General features: G+C 39.7%; 1 protein-coding gene across 3 annotated transcripts in view; it reads left to right on the top strand.

Moving 5' to 3' along the window:
• The window catches only part of CPEB3 (cytoplasmic polyadenylation element binding protein 3), a 176758-nt gene that overhangs the window by 6375 nt on the left and 150087 nt on the right, over window positions 1–20296 (top strand). For 2 of the 3 annotated variants that reach the window (XM_082673967.1, XM_082673964.1), the window contains exon 1: window positions 19522–19642. The exons of the other annotated variant lie outside the window; for it this stretch is intronic. The gene's annotated coding sequence lies outside the window, so the exon portion shown is untranslated. Of the gene's footprint in view, window positions 1–19521; window positions 19643–20296 lie in introns of those variants that run through there. 3 annotated transcript variants of the gene reach the window in all.

Here is a 20296-nt window from a genome sequence, read left to right as displayed (position 1 = left end):
GGATGAAGTACTGTTAAATGCTATAGCATGGCCAAACCTTGAAAACCTTGTGCTAAGTGAAGTAAGCCAGTACGAAAGAGAACATATTCTATGATTCCATTTATATGAAGTGTTCAGAATATGTAGGTCTACAGAGACAGAAAGTAGATTAGTGGTTGCCTAGGGTTGAGGGAGATGGAGTTTTGAGGAGTGACAACTAAGGTGTGCAGGGATGTGCACCTCTTTTTGAGGTAATGAAAACATTCTAAAATTGATTGTAGTGATGACTGCACAACTCTGTGAATATACTAAAAATCACTGAAGTGTACACTTTAAATGGGTGAATTATTTGGTGTTTGACTTGTATCTCCATAAAGCTGTTGTTTAAAATAACACCAGATAAAGCCTTAAAATCCATTGTTAATTGACTGATGTATTAACTTATGACATATCAAATAGCTATTGAAACAAATGAGATATTTCTATATAGGCCATAATGAAAAGTTGCTAAAGATGTAGTGGTCATCAGTTAGGTTTTTTTTTTTGTTCCACAGAAATCAACTCTAGCTAATTCAGTCCCACTAGGGGACATTTGTTAATGTCTGGAAACTTTTTTGATAGTTACACTAGCATCTGGTGGGTTGAGACCAGGGATGCTGCTAAACATACTATAATGCACAGAACAGCCCCTCACAACAAAGATGTTGTAGCTCAAGATGTCAATAGCGCTGAGGTTGAGAAACACTGAGCTAACTTAAACAAAAGGAAATTTATTGGAAGGAATTGGGTGAGCTCGCAGGATTGAAAGTAAGGCAGGAGAACCAGGCTGGAAGCAGCCAGATAGGCTACCACAGAGAATCGTCTTGCAGCAACATTCCATGCTCTCATATGGGTTCAGCACTGGAATGGATAAACTCCCTCCAACTGTTTCTTTCTGCTCACCGTTCAAAATCTAAGGAGAGAGCATCTAATCAATCTTCCTTGCCACTTGGCTAAAGGAAGGCAATGTACCTTGAATGAAGGCAGTTCCTCAAAAGGAAGTACATTCATTAGCAAGCACTTTTGACTATATAGTTATGATTCATTTACTATCTAGGTGCTGAGGATAGAGGAGAGCAAAAGAGACAAAAATGCTCTTGTGGAGTTTATATTCTTTTTTTTTTTGCGGTACGCGGGCCTCTCACTGCCGTGGCCTCTCCCGCTGCGGAGCACAGGCTTCGGACGCGCAGGCTCAGCGGCCATGGCGCGCGGGCCTAGCCACTCCGTGGCATGTGAGATCTTCCCGGACTGGGGCACGAACCCGTGTCCCCTGCATCGGCAGGCGGAGTCTCAACCACTGCGCCACCAGGGAAGCTCCCGGAGCTTATATTCTTATGCTGCTAAATCAGGGCAGATCTTTAATAACTTAAAGAAGAATAGCTGCCAAACTCTAAAACCAATAAATACTACCCATATGTTAAGTGAAAAAAGCAGGGAGTAGATAGTATCTATAGTGTTATCCAAATTATTATTTTTTTTAACTTAGCATGTGTATGTAAGGAGATTTCTAGAAAGAAACATAGGAAATGTTTTTTGTTGTTGTTTTTTTTAATATTACATGTGTATGGTGAAACTGAATATGGGGAGAGAAGCCTACTTTTCACTTCATTCCCTTATGATGTTTTCATTTTCACCATGAGCATGTATTTCACAGTTAAAATTTTTAAATTAAATTAAAAAAAATCATTGGTGCAAGTGAAGGATGATTAAAGGCTTTTAAAAAGTCACAATATTGGGAGTTCCCTGGTGGTCTAGTGGTTAGGATTCCGGGCTTTCAATTCCGTGGCCTGGGTTCAATCCCTGGTCGGGAACTGAGATCCCACAAACAGTGTGGCCAAAAAAAAAAGTCACAACATTATGGTGGTTCTGCTTATTATGGAAAAATGGAAAGAAAGAAAGAAGAAGAAAACCTGACTGGAAAGTGTGGCCTGTAATCATTTAACATATTTGTTGAACACCTACCTGCCTTAGGTCCTTTTTGGACAAGGTGGAATATAAGTAAATAAAATATCAAGCAGCAGCCATGTGTGAGGCGCTCTGTGAGGTGCTGTAGCTGGGAGGGGATTGACATTTGAAAAAGACCTGACAGCTGCCCTTAACGACTGCCTGTTGGCATCTAGTTATTGAACACCTAATATGTGGCATGGGCTGGGCCCTATACACACATCATCTCAAACCCTAACAATGACCTTATCAGATGGATGGCTGTGTCTCTCATATCACAGATAAGAACTTGAACACTGGAGAGATGAAGTCATAGCAAATAAGTGGCATAGCTGACCTTTGAATCCAGGTGTATCTGATAGTTAAATAACAAGTAAAGAAGAAAGTGATTTATTGCAAGAGCAATCACAGAACTACCCATGATTAATTTCTGAAGAATTTTACAGATAGGTACCCCAGGAGCTCAGAGAAGGGAAGAGAAGTTGCTGCATATTGGAGTGGTCTGGGCAGGCTTCCTAGTGGAGGAGTGGTTTGAAGGTGGGTCTGGGCAGGCTTCCCAGTGGAGGAGTGGTTTGAATTGGGTCTCGAAGGAGGAGTATATGGATATGTAAAGAGAAAGGCAATGTCAATCTTTACTAAATGCCTGCTTGAATCTAAAAACACTTCACCTAATCCACGTAGCCTCATTTGGGAGGTGAGGAAACAGAGGCCTCCGCTTACACCCACCCCCTGCCAGGAATAGGCTCTTAATAGGCCTTAATTTTTGGCAATCTGATAGGCGTGAAGTGAAATTTCATTGTCATAGTCAAACGTTTACCTCTATTTTATTGCTTCTGGGTTTTACCTCTTGGGTAAGATGAATTAATGATAGAAGAGAAAGTGTATGTAATAAACTAAAAGACCAGGATATAGTCTTTTGGGAGAAGAGATATTCAGTATAAGTCGTTTTCCTCTACTAAAAGAGTTTTAGGCTTTTATGAAGGTATTATAACTAATATGATACCCTACAGCTGAAATCTCAACTCGGTAAGTCTGAGAAATATCACCTATTTGTTTATTCAACACAAGTTCTTGAGCTCCAACTATGTACCAGACACTGTGGGAATACTGGGGATACAAATATATGAATAATACATTGTTAGTCTGTTCTTGTCATCAGGTTGTTTACCATTTAATGGAAAAGACATATTGTCATATATTTACAATATATGGAAATCTGAGCCAATATATCTGCACACACTCCCTGAAACCTAGTAGTCCTCCTTGAGTCATCCTTCTCCCTCATCCCCCTACCCTTCAGTCAGTCACCAAGTGTGGTCCATTTATCTCCTAAATATCTCTCAAATCCATTTATTTTTTTTCCATTGCCCCCTCCCTTCACCCTAGTCCAGTTGCCTGTCATCTCTTACCTGGGACTACTTACTAGTCTCATAATTGGTCTCCCCACCTTTGCTTTCATCCCTCTTCAACTGGTTTGACAATTGGCCTCTCCAGTTTACTCTTTCTTCCTTCGACTCACGAGTAGAATGACTTGTTAAGAAATGTAGAACTGCTCATGGTGCCTGCTTGAAGTCCTTCTGTGGCCTGTTTAAATCCTGGTGAGAAGGAGCCAGCAGAAAGCATAAATTTAGCAATTTGGGGAAAAGGGGAATAATCCATGAATTATGCCTTCTAAGCTTCATGAGGGCAGGCCAGGACCATACCTGTTTTGTTCACTATTGTATCCCCTGTGCCTTGCACAGAGCCTGGCCCTTGGCAGGTGTTCAGTAAATATTTAGCAAATTTTTAAAAGGGAGAGACACTTCTAAGGCGAGAATGAACCCTGAGATGTTTGGAATTGGAAGTATCGATACAAACTAATGATTTTATAGATATACATACATAGATAAACACACACAGATGTGTGCATACATATGCTTTTGGCTCTATCTGCTGAGAGGAGCTAAGGCAGTTATACCCCAGAACCAATGAGTATACCTAGTGCTATCTCCAATAGAGGGAACAAGGGCTCTTTGGAGAAACTGCTAATCCTAGACTAGTAGGAAAGGACAAGTACATGAACCTGGAACATCTGCAGTGCCAGAAAGTAGGGATGTGATAAAAAACTGATGGGGCCATGTCAAAAGGGCCTAGGAGTCAACTTGAAGGGACCCCAATGGCCAAATCAGGGACATTTTGAGTAACATAATAATAATGAATTATAACCTATAAAATAAAATATGAATCTGTGAGTCTATGCTATTAAAAATAAATGAATAAATCAGGGGATAAGGAAAAACTCTTCCTTATGGTGGCATTCCAATTAATTAGAAGCATTGATGAAAACAGCAAATCACCACTTGCAAACACCACAGGAATAATTGATATAGGCAAGAATCAATGATGGATGCTAAAATTAGTGGGTGAAAGTATGTTGATAAACAGGATGTTCACATAGTCAGAAAGTATCTTCCCAAAGATATTTAAGTAGAAAGGGGAAAATAGTAGCTTTACAGTGGAGAAATCTGGCAGACACTACCTTAACCAAGTGATCAAAGTTATCATTACCACAATGGGGCATATCCACATCATGTTCCTTTTGGAATGATGCACTAAGAAGGACACAACATGACTTCTGTGGTATTACTGCCAAAAATGCATGACCTGAATTTGATCATGAGGAAACATCAGAGACACCAAAATTGAGGGACATTCTACCAGATAGCTGCGCTGTGTTCTTCAAAAGTTTCAAGGTCAGGGGACTTCCCTGCTGGTCCAGTGGTTAACACTCCACGCTTCCAATTCAGGGGTGTGGGTTCGATCCCTGGTCGGGGAATTAAGATCCTGCATGCTATGCTGCGTGGCCAAAAAAAATAAATAAAGTGTCAGGGTCATGAAAGACAAATACTGAGGAATTGTCCCATATTAAAGGAGACTAAGGAGACATGACAACTAAATGCAATGTGTGATTCTTGGTTGGATTCTTAGAAGGGGCATTAGTTGGCCAGTTGGTAAAATAAGGTCTGTAAATTAGATAATAGTACTGAATCAATGTTAATTTTCTGATTTTGATAATTGCACTGCGGTCATTTAAGATGTGAACATTTGGAGAATGTGGGTGAAATGTGGAGGGAAATTCTTTTTTGTAACTTTTTTTTTTTGCGGTACGCGGGCCCCTCACTGTTGTGGCCTCTCCCGTTGCGGAGCACAGGCTCTGGACGCGCAGGCTCAGCGGCCATGGCTCACGGGCCCAGCCGCTCCGCAGCATGTGAGATCTTCCTGGACCGGGGCACGAACCTGTGTGCCCTGCATCGGCAGGCGGACTCTCAACCACTGCGCCACCAGGGAAGCCCTTTGTAACATTTTTGTAATTCTGAAATTATTTCAAAGTGAAACATTAAAAGTAAAATAAAACCCCTTTTTTTTGAATTTTATTTTATTTACTTTTTTATACAGCAGGTTATTAGTTATCCGTTTTATACATATTAGTGTATGTATGTCAATTCCACTCTCCCAATTCATCCCACCACCACCACCACCCTGCCTGCCACTTTCCCCCCTTGGTGTGCAGACGTAAAACTCCATTTTTAATGGTTTTGTATTGCCCTCACTTACTTTATCTTGTTTTACTTTACTCCCCACCTCCTTCCAGCTTCCCAAATGAACCCTGAACTCTAGCATGCTAGCTAGTGGCTTTCTTCTTTAGTTCCTTGAATACACCATGCTTCCTCCTCTTCAGATCCTGACGGTAAGAAGCAGCATGGTATTCTCTTTGCATGGAGCATACTTCCTTTGAAATTTATCCTTTTGTTCTTTAAGGCTCATTTTACTTACTCTAGAAAACCCCTCCCTGACCCCCTAATGCAGGTCCCAACATTGTATGGTTTCATAACATCTGGTACTTTTTCATAGCATTTGTATCACAACTGCCATGAAATTATCATGGAGTTTACTGTTTAAAGTCCCTCTCATTCACTAGAAATGAATGTTCATAAAAGATGGAGGGATTGTCTTTTTTTGCTCAATATTATTTCCCTGGAACCTTGCACAGATTTTCAATGACTATTTGAGTAATTAATGCAAGTCATGCAATGGAGCATCCCCCCTGCCAAAAAAAACCCAACACAACTTGGATGAAACTGGACACAGGAGACGTTTTAAGTTTGAGGAGATGAAGGCAGGGACCAGAATTGGTGGCAGTGACAGAAAAGGATAGATGGAGGAGTCTTATCATGGAAGGAGCCATAGGACTTGATAAGGGAGGAGGAAGAGTCAAAAATGACTCAGATTTAATCATCAGCTGCAAAAAGGTACACAGTTGAAATGGCGCTTGAGTCACTTTTCCAGCAGTATTTTTTGAGAGTATGTTCCTAAACATTTGAAAATGGTCTCTTTATTTTTAATAAAAATGCTTTAAGTGGTAAAATACTGTATTATGTGGTAAATACCAATTGTCATGCTGATTGGTATGTTTGGCATACTAAAAAGTACTAGAGTATTTTAATAAAAATACTATAAACCCATGGTAAAATACTGCCTTGATTCATATTAAACAATAAAAATGACTATGTGAGAACACCTGAGTATCCCTCTGTAGTGGGTACTGTGGTGCTCCAATCCACATCCTCTCATCATGGGTAATGTACTCCTCCCTCAGCTGCTGGAAATTTTAGTTCCTGTTGGTGAAAAGCTTTGTTTTTGCTGGGTGTTGCCTTAGGTTGCAGGGAACTGCCTCACTTTAGGTTATCCTCCCAGGTTATGCCTCACTGGCCCACAGCCAGTGACTGGCTGATTTAAGATGCAAAGACCCAGCTTCCTTGCCTTATTTGAAGACAGGTCTGAGGGACCTGTCTCAGCTACTACAGGTGTTGGCCAAGTTGCAACCACTCTGGGGTCAGTGGCTCCCTCTGACTCTCCTGGTCTTCCTCATTGCCTTGCAGATGTATTTGCCAGTTGCGTCCTGCCTCAGTACATCTCTTGCTTGAAATTGGTCTCAGAATCTGTCTCCAAGGAACCTAACCTATGACACTATCTAATCTGCCTACTCTCTAAAGGTTGCCATCATTGGAACCTCTGTGTGTGTGTGTCTGGGTTTTGTTTTTGTTTCCTCCCCCAAATATACCCCAAAAGTGCCCAAATTAAATGTACACCTTGATGAATTTTCAAAAACTCAGCTTCATTTTTATCAAAGAAAGAATAAGAAAATGAGTTTGGGTAGAGTGAGAACCACCTACATTTACAACTTCCTCATGGTGAAAACTTTGAGGGAAGGGCGGGTTGCCAAGGGAAGTTGGAAGTTTCTCTGATTTTAAAAGAGCAAACAGTTTTGCTCTTTTGGTTGACTGCAGTGAGCTCTGAAATGAGAGGAACAATCTCAGTATACTTCATAATACATGTAAATGAAATGGGGAAAACAATGAGTGTCAGGGACTAGAGGAGAAACTGAACCATTTCACTAGAGGAAATGATTCAGAGAGAGGAAAAGATGATCTTCCTGAAGGTCAAATATCTATAAATCAAACATGTCAAAATATTGCTAAAATTTTGAGTAACCAAGATTTTTCTGTTAGTCAAGCTCTTTATAGTACTCTTTTGATTTTAAAGTAAAATTTCAAGAATTCTTCTGTGTTTTTGTTTCTCAGTGATAGAGCTTTCATCGAGAGTGTTTAGTTCCCCTCTGTTCAATTCTTTCTGTCTCTAACATCACCTTCCTCGTTCTCTCCTGCCTGGATGATACAATAGCTGGCCTTCTAATCAACTATCTCTCTCTTTCCACTCTTATCCCCACCACAGTCTGTTCTTCACACAGAACCACGATGGCCTTTTTAAAGCATAAATCAGATCATGTCACTGCCCTGCTTAAAACTCTCCAGGGGATTCCCATCACACTTAGAAAAAACCCCCAAAATCTTAATTTAACCTAAAAGGCACTATACCATATGGCTCCTGACTGCCTCTCAGACCTCATCTTGTACCACTTTCTCCTTGTTTACTCTAGCTACAATAGATTAGATGTTCCTCTAAAGCAGGGGTCAGAAAACTAAGAGGGGCCAAATTGTGCTAGAGGCCTATTTTTATACTGCCATTTTTAAAGGATTGTGAAACAACTACAACAACAGGAACAAAAGAATATGGAACAAGAGACCTTGTGTGACTTGCAAAGCCTAAAACATTTACTATGTGGCTCTTTTACAGAAAAAGTTTGCCAACTTCTGCTTTAAAGGCTTATCCCTCCTGCATTAGGATCTTCACATTAGCTGTTCCCTTTGCGTCCTCCACTACCAGTCTTCACATGGATGGGTCCTTTTAATTCAGGTGTGAACTTGATTCAGGTGTCACTTCATCGTTGAGGCCTTCAATGACTACCTAATGTAACTATCTTACCAGATTCTCTCAATCACATCAACTTTTTTGTTCTTTACAGCATTTATCTGATATTTACTTATTTTTATTTTTTCAATAACCATTCCCCCTCTCCCCCACGTAGAAAGATCTTTTCTTTCTTGTATACTACTTTTGAGTATTCTTGATCTTGCATTTAGATGGAAGAGAGCAATAGTAAATGTTTGGAGCCTACTGCGTAGTTGATGCTCAATAAATGTGCTGAATGAGTGAATTTCCAGATTATTTCTGCATATGAAGTTTAGGTCTTCTGCTTTCTTTTTGTCCTCTCTGAGAGGACCTACAGTGCAAACTGCAATAAAGAGCTACCTGAGAATGGAGACACCAAACAATGCCTCTCCCTTAAGAGAACAGATAAACTTCTCTTTTCCCTTTCCTTGCTTTCTCTGGGAGAGCCCATTGATAGAAGAGTGGGATGTTTCAAAGGGATGTCTCAAGGACAACTTATATAAAAAAAAAAAAAAAAGAAAAGAGGAAAAAAGTTTCTTTTCATCTTTTTCTTTCGCGAGAGGAATTTTTTAGGGTGGTAAGATTGGTCGAGGTCACATTTTCTACAAGGCTCTGAGGCTTTTGGGTGAAGAGTTTAGGTGGAGGCCTCTGCTTGGGAGATGGATTTAACACTAAGAGGAACCAGGCCTGAGCTCAAAAGAGAAGCCAGGAACAATGTGAATAGGGCTTGTTCTAGGTGGTCAGGTATGAGGGAGGAAGGTAAAAGCCCAATAAGCACAGGTCCTGGATTTTTCTAGAGTTTAATTATTTCACATGGTCAGGCTACATGTTTTGACTTTTGGTAGGAAAAATATGGTTACTAAAGCAATGGGAGGCATTGCCTGCTGCAGCTAAGACCGGTGCAACCAAATAAATAAATTAATTAAAAAAATAAAAATAAAGCAGTGGGAGGCAGTGACTGTAAAGAAAATGTGGGCACTGTCCTCTGGGTGTGGCAAGATGTGAGGGATAAGAGTTAAGCTATAGAGCTTGAGTTTTGGAGTCAAAATAGACCTGAGCTTATTCATCCACTGGTTATGTCACCTTGGGCAAATTATTTAGCCTTTCTAAACCTTGGTTTCCTTATCTGAAAAATGAGAAGAATGATAGCTTCTATATTTTAGGATTATTTTGAGGATTAACTGATAAGGCATGTAAAATACTTATTTAGATGCCTACATAAATAAGTGATCAGTTAGTATAAATATCATCATCATCATTGCCAGGTGGTGAAGAAATTTTCTAAAGCTACAGATGTTGAAACTAATGAACAATAAAATCTGTACCCTCTAGCAGTTTAAGGGTATGTCCCACTGTATTTTGCTTCCATAAGTAGGAACACAGGATATGGAAAGAGGTGAGGTAAGAAATGTGTGGGAGCAAGATAATTGTTGTTCGAAGAAGCATGGTCTTAACACAACTCATTTGACTCCTAATGTTAAGTGGAAAGGAGACAAGGAAATCTGTACTTGTGTAGACCTTCTAGATAAACCCATCTGCATGTCAGTGTTAGCTTTGGATTTCATACATTGACCTCTGCTGCTTTACAGTTTATTGAAAATGCCCTTGTACATGCTAATATAATTCTGATTATTTGGGTAGGGTAGCTGTTATTATTATCTCTGTTTTATTCTAGAGGAAACGAAGACTAAGAAATTGAGAACATGGGTTTTAGAGTCATATTGCTAGGGTTTGAAACCTGGCTTCTCCACTTCCCAACAGTGTAACCTAGGGTAAGTTACTTGAACTTTCCAGAACCTCAATATCTTCATCTGTGAAATGGGAGTAATGAAGATACATACCTCTTAGGATTGTGTGAAATTATTCATGTAAACAAAGTACATGGTATGGCAAATAGTATGTGTTCAATGAATATTTGTTATTGTCATCTCCCAGGGCCACGCAGCTAGTAAGTGGTAATGCTAGTATCTAAATTTAGATAATTGGATTTCATACCTTATGGCCTTTCCACACACCACCTCCCATAATATTAATAATGTTGACTCTCTGCCACTGTGATGATGTATGATCCATAACATTAGGACAGGTGGTCTAATTTGTTTTTCCAAAAGTGGTAGGAGATCCGTCTAAAGTATCCCTTTTGGTACAGTTGGCACACATATCTGTTTCTCAGCTTCCTCAGTAAGAGGACAGCTGTGGCTTCAGGACAGAACTACAACAAAAAGCTCTGGACTTTGTTTCCACTGGTTGGAGCAAAGTGCTGAGGATACCAGTCTGCCACATGAGAAGACAGAGATAGCCTACATTAAACTGAACCAATGGGAGACTTGTAGTGTAGTTGAAAAAGCATGCAAACTATAACTAGTAAGTTGGAAGACTTGAATTCTAATCTTGGATCCACCAGTTATTAACTATATCTTGTAACATCTCTGAGCCTGGGTTTCAACATCTTTATTTATTCTTTATTTTTCTAGCTTTATTGAGGTATAATTGATACCCACATATTTACCGTAGGGATCCCAATAGTCATCCTTGTTGCTGTCACCTATTCATACAGTCCGTTTGTGGAAATTAGGAAAGGATGCCTTTTCCTCCAGGCAGAAGCAGCTTTGCCACTAAGGTTCATGAGCTTGGTGACCAGAGCATGTAGATTTCAGTCTCTACTAGTCTCCTTGGCCAGCCTTCTGGTGCACTACAGAAGCAAACGCGAGGGCCCTGTCTGTGCCGTCTTTCCACTGCACAGGGCTGTTAATATCAAGTGAGATAATAAGTTGAAGGAGTTTGGTAAAGTCTAATTCCCTCTGTGAATGTAAAGCACTGATATCACACAAACACTACCTGATTTCAAATACCAGGATCCAAGGGTGACTTGGGTAGACATTCTGACCATTGCCCTTCCCTTTGGTTCTGATGATCCGGGTGACTCGTTAACTTGTACAACACCTATTGTGTACGTCTGTAGAGATTGTGGCCAGGAAAGATTTTCTCCACCATTTTCAGGCCTGGACCAGCCTTCCTCTCTAGATATAAGACTAAAATCAGTTCTTTTGATGATTCATCCTCTTGGAAACAATCATGTTGTTTTTAGAGCACCCTGGAGTGGGACTGGGTCTTCCCCATAGGTGGAATTTGGAATCCTTTGGTTAGAATTTATCTTTGGTTTTCAGGCAAAGGTCATTGTATAAAAGCTTTGCATCAAGGGGAGAAAGAAAATTTGCTGAACCATAATTTGCCCTCTTTTCACACCTCTGAAGCCCAAGCTATCTGCTGGGCTGTTTAGATCAAGTAGGACAAGAGGACCTGCTTGTATGGACAGGTAAATCACCTTTCTAAGTTTCCATTTTGTTATCTCAAATTAGGGACAATAACAGTACTTACCTCATAGGTTTATTACATGGATCAAATGAACTAATAAGTAGAAAGCACTTGGCACACAGTATATGCGCAATACATGTTAGCTCTAATTACTAGGCTCCCTACAGGATACTCTACCTGACTTTGAGGAAGAACAAAAGCATAAATTCCAGTGCCTTCCCTCAAGAAGCTTAGAGTTCTAGCTGGGGAATTAACATAATTATACCAGAAAAGGTAAATAGAAATGCAAAGCTATAAATGTGTGGTACAGATAGACGCTGTTTTTAGGAACTGGTGTTTGAACTAGGCCCCGAGGAAAGGTGAGATTAGGATAAGTAGAGAGGATGAGGAGGGTATGCCATATGGGATCGGTAACATTAGCGAGGTTCAGGACCACAAGTAGACCAATTTGCCTGGAGAAGTGGGGCCAATGCTATCTGAGAATATAGGTTGGGATTAGAAGGAGAGAACCCTAAATACTAGGGTAAATGTTTGCTCTTGTCCCATAGAGAACGATGAGTGACACGGTAAAACTTGAATATGGAACTGTCCAGCAGGCAGTTGGAATGCTCTTGGGAAAATGCTCAAAGCTGTAGCTAAAACTTTGGGGATGGAAGTTGAAATTGTGGAAGCTGGTGATACTTCTAAGGCAGCTCCTTGAGAGGTGCCTGTTGATTCCAATTTAATGAGGGCAACCTGTGAACAGCATTTAAAGTGAAATGGTGAAAGTGTCAGGAGATTTGAAGAACAACTTAAAACATTAACTAGGTAAGGTTTGCTTCTCTGAAGTCTTTGCTTCCCAGGGGGAAGCTGTATCTAGTGACCAAGAGACTGAGAAGAAACTTCAGAAGTGAAGAACCAGGAGAGCAGTGTCTTCAAAGACAATGGAGTACTGTTGTGTTAGTTTTCTCCTGATCTGTAACAAATTACCACAAGCTTAATGGCTTAAAAAAAAACCAAACCCACTCATTTACTAACTTACAGTTCTGTAGTCAGCATGACTGTGGGTTCTCTGTTCAGGGTGTCCAATCCACTTTCAGGTTCATTCTTATTGTTGGCAGAATTGCCTTTACAGGACTAAGGTTCCTGTTTTCCTTCTAGCTTGGAATCTTGGAGGGCCGTCTTAGAATTCTGCCTAATGCAAGTGTTTTATGAAGGATAAATGGCAAATAAAATAAGAATTGAAAAGGTGTCAGTTGGTCATTGGTGATTTGAGTAAGATCAGTAGCAAGAGCAATTTTGGCAGGATTGTCGGGGCAGAAGCCAGGTGCAGTAAGTTTGTGGAGTCAACTGGAAGTGAGAAAGAAGTAAAGCTTGGATTTAGTGGTTTCTTTCAAATGGCCAGGCTGGAATGGGAAGGAGAAAGTTGGACATAATTAACTAATGAACTAGGTCTCAAGGAAACTAGATGGAATGAACTCTAGACTATAGATGGAGGGATTAGTGTGGACTTGTAGGGGAACTCAGCTTCCTCTGAGGTAGGAGGAAAGCAAGTATGGGTGGGGGTGCAGATAAGTTTGTAAAGAGAGGGTGGGCAGCTGAGAAATTGAGGAAATTACTGCCTAATATCCTGTTTTCTCTTAGAGACAAGGTCAGTAAAAAAGCAGGTGAAGTTTTGGAATTGCTACTTTGTGGCTAGGAGGTTTTTCATAAAATTGCTGAATGAAATCAAAACTAATGGACAGAGAGTAAAGAAACATAAAGAACCCCAGGTGCTCTTCAGAGTGCCCACCAAACCATACCTGACTCACCTGGCTCCCCTTTTGCTCCCTTTCTTTTGCTCCGTTCTCAAACAGTCTGATCTAGAATTGCTTAACAGGTCCTTACTCAGAGGAGGTGGACTTCCTGCTAGTAAATTGCCTTAGGCTTTAAGATCTTAAAAGCTTTCTAGATTACTTAGGGGATATCTAATTTACCATGGTTGACCATAATGACTTTTCCTTCCTTAGGCTGTGAGGTCTTTGAAGTCAAGGGATTTAGGCTTTTTTTCATCTTTGCACTTAGTGCCTCTAATACAAGTCTGGCACATAGGAACGCCTCAGTTTATTTCTCTAGCTTAGATGACCCAGACTTAAGGCTCCCCTCCCTATTTGGCCAGATTGTGCTATTTTTTCCTCTTTACTTTAGAGAAAATAGTTAACCTTTACAAATACATGTATATGTTTTATAAATTTAAAGAAAGTATAACAAAAATGTAGAAAAGTGCAAAAATCATGTGGTCCGTTTTCTGAATTTTTAAAGTAAATACACTTGTGTAACAGTGTCCAGTTCAAGAAACAGAGTAGGGACTTCCCTGGTGGTCCAGTGGTTAAGACTCTGCGCTCCCAATGCAGGCGGCCCGGGTTCGATCCTTGATCCGGGAACTAGAACCCGTGTGCCACAACTAAGAACCTTCATGCCACAATTTAAGACCCGGTGCAGCCAAATTAAAATAAAGAAAAAAAAAAAGTATCACCAGCATCCCTGCAGCCCCCCCCCCCTTTTTTTAACATCTTTATTGGAGTATCATTGCTTTACAATAGTGTGTAGTTTCTGCTTTATAACAAAGGGAATCAGCTATACATATACATACATCCCCATATCTCCTCTTTCTTGTGTCTCCCTCCCACCCTCCCTATCCCACCCCTCTAGGTGGACACAAAGCACCAAGCTGATCTCCCTGTGCTGTGCGGCTGCTTCCCACTGGCTATCTGTTTTACATTTGGTAGTGTATATATGTCCATGCCACTCTCTTACTTTGTCCCAGCTTCCTCTTCCCCTTCCCCGTGTCCTCAAGCCCATTCTCTACATCTGCATCTTTATTCCTGTCCCCTGCAGCCCCCTTTTATATCCCCCGTCAATCATTATTGCTCTGCAGAAGTTACCAGCATGCTGCCTTCTAGCCCCATAAATTAGTTTTGTTAGAACTTTATATAAATTGAAACATATAGTATATACTCTTAGGTGTCAGGCTTCTTTCACTCAGTGTTGTATTCATGCAGTTCATCTAGGTTGTTTTATAGAGTTGGCATCTATTCATTGTCTTTGCCTTATGATATTCCATTATATGACTCTATCACAGATTTACTTATTCAGTCTATTGTAGATGGATATTTGGGTTGTTTCCAAGTTTGGGCTATTATCAATAATGTTGTTTTGAACATGTCTTTTGGTGAACATATGTTTGCGTCTTTATTGGGTATATATCTAGATGCAGTATTGCTGGGTCATAAGGTGTGTGAATGTTTGCTTTAATAGATCCTGCTAAATAGTTTTGCAATGTGGTTGTATAGTTATACTTCCATTAGCAGTGTTTGAGAATGAGTTGCCCCACATCCTTGTGAATGTGTGGTATTGTCTGCCTTTTCCAATTTTAGCCATTCTGGTTGTATTTTTTATTTCTTTGATTATTAGTGATGTAGAGCACCTTTTCGTGTGCTTTTTGGCCATTTGAATATCTTTTGTTAGAGTCTCTTGCCCATTTTTCTTTGGGATGTTCACTGTTATTAATTTGTAACGGTCCTTTATATATTTGAATTACAAGTCTTTTGTTGAAAAAAAAATATATAGCATATATTTCTCCCATTCTGTGATTTTTCACTCTGATTTTTGTTAAACAGATGTTCTTAATTTAATTAGTTTAGTTTATTAAATTTTTCCTTTATAGTTATTGCTTTTGTGACCTGTTGAAGAAATTGTTGCCTGCTCCAATGTCATGAAAATATTCTTTTAAAGGCTTTATTGTTTACCTTTTACATTTAGACTCACAATTCATCTGGAATTGATTTTTGTGTATGGTGGGATAAGGATGAAGGTCTCTTTTTTGCCATATGGTTATTCAGTTTACTCCAATATCCTTCATTGAAAAGACCATCCTTTCTTTACTGCAATGTTACTGGGGTTTTTTTGGGGTTTTTTTTTTGCGGTACGCGGGCCTCTCACTGTCATGGCCTCTCCCGTTGCGCAGCACAGGCTCTGGATGCGCCGGCTCCGCGGCCATGGCTCACGGGGCCAGCCCCTCCGCGGCATGTGGGATTCTCCCAGACCGGGGCACGAACCCGCGTCCCCTGCATCGGCAGGCGGACCCCCAACCACTGCGCCACCAGGGAAGCCCTGTTACTGTTTTTATAAATCTGGTCACCATGTTACAGGAAGGGGGACCCCTTCCAGGGCCTAAAAGTGGGCTCTTGTCTAACGCTCAGAAATGAATTGTCCAAGGAAACACATGCGCTGACAAAGCAAGGCACTTTATTGGAAAGGGGGACCAAGGCGGAGAGCAGCAGGGTAAGGCAGCCTAGGAGAACTGCTCTGCCACGTGGCTCGCAGTCTTAGGTTTTATGGTAATGGGGTTAGTTTCTGGGTTGTCTCTGGCCAATCATCTCTGGCCCACAGTTTGACCCAGGGCCCTCTTCCTGGTGGCGCGTGCATCTCAGCCAAGATGGATTGCAGCGTGAAGGAGTCTGGGAGGTGGGTCGTCTCCTCCCTCTTTTGGCCCCTCCCGAATTCTCCCCGTTAGTTTTCAGAGGCAGCACCATGTTCCTTATCGGGATCTCTTGTTGTGAGACAACTCAGGCAAGCGGTTATCATCGTGCCTGGCCAAGGTGGGTGGTTTTGGTCCACAGTTCCTTAACAACTATACATACGTGGATCTGTGTCTGGACTTTTTGGTCCATTTGTCTATTTGCTTATCCTGTGCCAATAACCACACAATCTAATTATTATAGCTTTATAATAGGTCTTGATATCTGGTGGTGTAAGTCCCTCTAGGTTTATTTATTTTTTGCCACCTAGAGTGTGTTGGCATCCTTGCCTGTTGCATACAAATGTAAATTTAATTCAACAAATATTTCCTGAATACCTATTTATTATGTGCTAGGTACAGTGATAGATGTTGGGAATATAGCTGTCAATAAAGATAGGCCTGGTCCTTTCCTTTTAGTTGGGAAAGCCATTCAAATGAAGTGAGATGAGAAGAGGGCCTAGGACAGAGTGCTGAGGAACTCAATATTTAAAGTCAGTTAGCAAAGAAGACAGAGAGAGAGCGTGTGTGTGCACATGTGGGCAAGCGAGTAAAACCCCAAATGTAACAAAACCAAGAAAGGACAACATGAAGGAAGCCGAGGGAAGAAGGTATATCTAGAAAGTGTGGTCAGTTATGTCAATGTTGCTGCAAGGTCAATCAAGATAAGACTAACAAAACATCCTTTAGACTTAGCTCTGAATGGCTATTGTGAACTTAATGAAGCAGTTTTTGTGGAGGGGTAGGGTGTGTGTCTTTATTAGATTGTAAACTCTTAGATGGGAACAAAGTTCCTTGTTCACTTAGTGCTTAATGAATGTTATTTCATGATAATAATCCCGTGATCTGCATACTGCTGAGCATCACAAAGGGCCAAAATTGTGCTCTATTTTATAACACTTCTGATTCTGGCAGCTGATGAAAAAGTAATTGCTCTTGTAAATGGAGGATAATTTAATACTCAAACCTTGGCTGTTTTATTTATTTTTATTTTTTACATGAACTTTATTTATTTATTTATTTTGGCCGCTCTGCGCAGCATGTGGGATCTTAGTTCCCTGACCAGGGATCGAACCCTCGCCCCTGCAGTGGAAGCACTGAGTCCCAACCATTGGACTGCCAGGGAAGTCCCAAACCTTGGCTGTTTTAGATAGTCAAAAACTATGCTTCATCCATCCATTCATTTATCCATTTATTCACTTATCAGCAAGGGTACAGGAAGCAACCACCAACTACCTGGGACTCATAAGCATTGTGCTGGAGATGTAAGTAGGGAAAGAAAGGAAAGAAGGAAGCCTAGAAAAATGTATTTGACCCATGTATATCTCAATGAATTAACTTTGCAAGTGCAATATCTATTTTTACAGCCTTCCATGACTATTCAAAAGGGGCCTATTGTTAAGCTTTGTGACCTAAAGATAAAATTTCAGAAAATGCTTCCTTTTTGGTTAAATAAAAAACAAGATTTCAGTAGAGAAGTTCTTTGTCTTTGTTAGGGGTGCTCCTGTAATTTATTGTTTGCTTGGTATTTACTTACACCTTGGTATATATGTATGAGTCATTTTCTTTTAAATTTGAGTGCTCATTTTAGGAACGGAAGAACAGAGATAGTTCATTTTCAAATACAATAAAATTATGTTAAGTATGGGCTGTGCTAATTATTTATTGTCATTTATCAAAGGGTCAGAGGCCAAAGTTTATTTTTCTTCATTGTGAGAATTATTAGTAGACCTGTACTTGGGGTCAAGTGGATTGATAAATGCCCAGGTAAACCATTTTCAAGCACACCTGCATAACTTAAGAACTTCTACTTTACCAGTAGTCTTGACATGTTAATTTCAAATAATTAAAAAAAATCTATTTCTTAAAACAAGTCTTTATAAGAGTTTTATGAGGGAACTTTTTTTTTTAAACTTAATTGAAGTACTTGAAAATGTAGAAGTTTGGTAGGTTAGGGAAGTATTCAGGAATAAGATTAGCCATGAGTTGATCTTTACAGACTCTGTAAGGAATATGGTTAGTATAGCACGTTGGCAGAGGTAAAGCTTTCTTTAGGAAGGTAGAAGAAGAAAAGAAAAAAGGGGAATATACGCTGAGTTCACGGTAGGAATAAGAAGATAATTTATTTAGTTCTTTTAAAAAGAGCTTTTGGCAGATTCATTCAAAATGATTTTTTCCTCTTAAATTGTTAGTTTTGGTTTTTTCCTTAGAAATAACTAGAAACAAAGACTACTAACTGCTGCAAATTGGTAGTCTCTGGTCATACTACTTTAGTTGTAATTGGTGAAGAGGGGAAATAGAGAAATAAGACAGTTTTAAATGGTGCTTAACATTTTTAGTTCTAAGTCCAATCAGCATAATCATCAACTGACATTTACTCTGAACCTCTTGGGTGAATGGCACTGAACCAAATCCCACAAGAAATAATATCTTCTGCCTATGTGAGCATACTGGTAATTGAACTATTGCTCTCAGAAGCTATAGATAATACCAGTTGATAAGATGTTATGAGATTCCAGCCTTGGAGTTACGAGGTTAAGATAGGAAAAATGTACACCGGAAAAAAAAATTTTAGATAGAAACTGTATCTACTTTCTGTCTTGAATAAAGAAATCACTGCCCTATACAGTGAAACTCTAAACATGTCAAATATTTTTTTAATGTTTAACCAAACACTATTTTAGCTTAAAAGAGTTGAATTTTATTTGATCATTGTATGAATAATGCAAGGTAAACTTTCATTTTGACAAGTAAAATAAGGAGGTGAGTTGATTTCGAGCACATGAAGTAGAATCTTGAAGTAAGTGATTTGTGCCTTCATTTCAAATACAAAGAAATCTTGGTGGATAGATAAGATGTCAAAAATTTGTGACAAACCTATTTTTAACCTGACCTCCAAGGTTTATATCATATTTAATATTAAGGTACTTTTCATTTTATAATATTAAGCATGTGTCTTTTAAGTATGGTCAGATTTTAAGTATCTTTCCCTAGTAGTCTGCCTCCTCCCTTCCTTATTCCTCCCCACCCCATCTCTTTTGCTGTGGTAGGGTTCCTATTGCTGGCTACCCAGTCATTACCATTCTAATACCATTTAAGGTAGCTCTGCTGGGTTTCTTTATTTTGAGTCCTAGAATCCAGTTTCTCTTTTAACCTGGCCTCCTAAATCAGTTGACAAATCGGTTTATTTTCCCCCGTGTTCATCTTAACAACTCGTGATTTAGATTGGTTAGGAAGATACAATGTAATCGGCACAACCTCTTTCCCGTGGAATCAGTATTTTGGAGACTTCCTCCTTTCCTAGCGGAACATTCTCCAGTCGGGCAGCGGACCTAGCTAAGGACTTCAGCCCCCACAGTTCCCTGTGTGCGCATGCCCTCTCTTCTTACAGTTGTCAAAGTGCTCTTGCCAGAGCGGTCACATAATCAACCTGAAAGAAGAAAATAAATACTGTACACTTTTTAATTTTATCGATCCTTAAAAACTGGACCCTCAAAGGTAACTGCTGCTAAGAATTTGTTACTTGAGATTGGGTGATTGCATGTAGAGGAAGATCTATTGTGTGTGGGGTGGGGGGAGGGGAAGGAGGTATCTATTTCTCGGACTCTGCTGTAAATAAGAAAAAAGAAAAAAAAAACCCAACAAACAAAAAACCCACCCAAAGGAACAGACTGTACAAGCAGTTACTGACATTGCATATTAACTTTGTAAATGTTATTTTCATCTATTGCTTATCTTTTGTTTAAAAGGGTCTTATTTATTAAAGATGGGTCTTGACCTTGACAGAGTGAATTTATGCAGGCAGTGAAATTCATGTCTTTAAGAAATGTTGAAAAGAGAAATGGGTGTTCCTGGTATGATAAAAAAAATTTAATTTAATAAATATATTAATATTACTTATAGCCTTAAAATATTCTGAGTCTAGCTTACTTTTTGGCTTTTTTGCTATAGTACAGCATTAATTTTTCCACCACAGATATATAGTTTAAACTGAAGGCATTAACAGAAAGCTTTGATACAAGCATTGGAAAAGCTGAGTGATATTAAAATTCTAATCAAACGCATATTTCAGCCATGATGATATGGCTGTTGTAAAGACAATTCTAGCACACTGGAAGAGACTCAAATCCCAGATTATAATGGTTTACTGCA

The sequence above is a fragment of the Grampus griseus genome (assembly GCF_964374135.1).
Source record: "Grampus griseus genome assembly, chromosome: 16".
NCBI lineage: Eukaryota > Metazoa > Chordata > Mammalia > Artiodactyla > Delphinidae > Grampus > Grampus griseus.
This window is presented reverse-complemented; position numbering and strand designations above follow the sequence as displayed.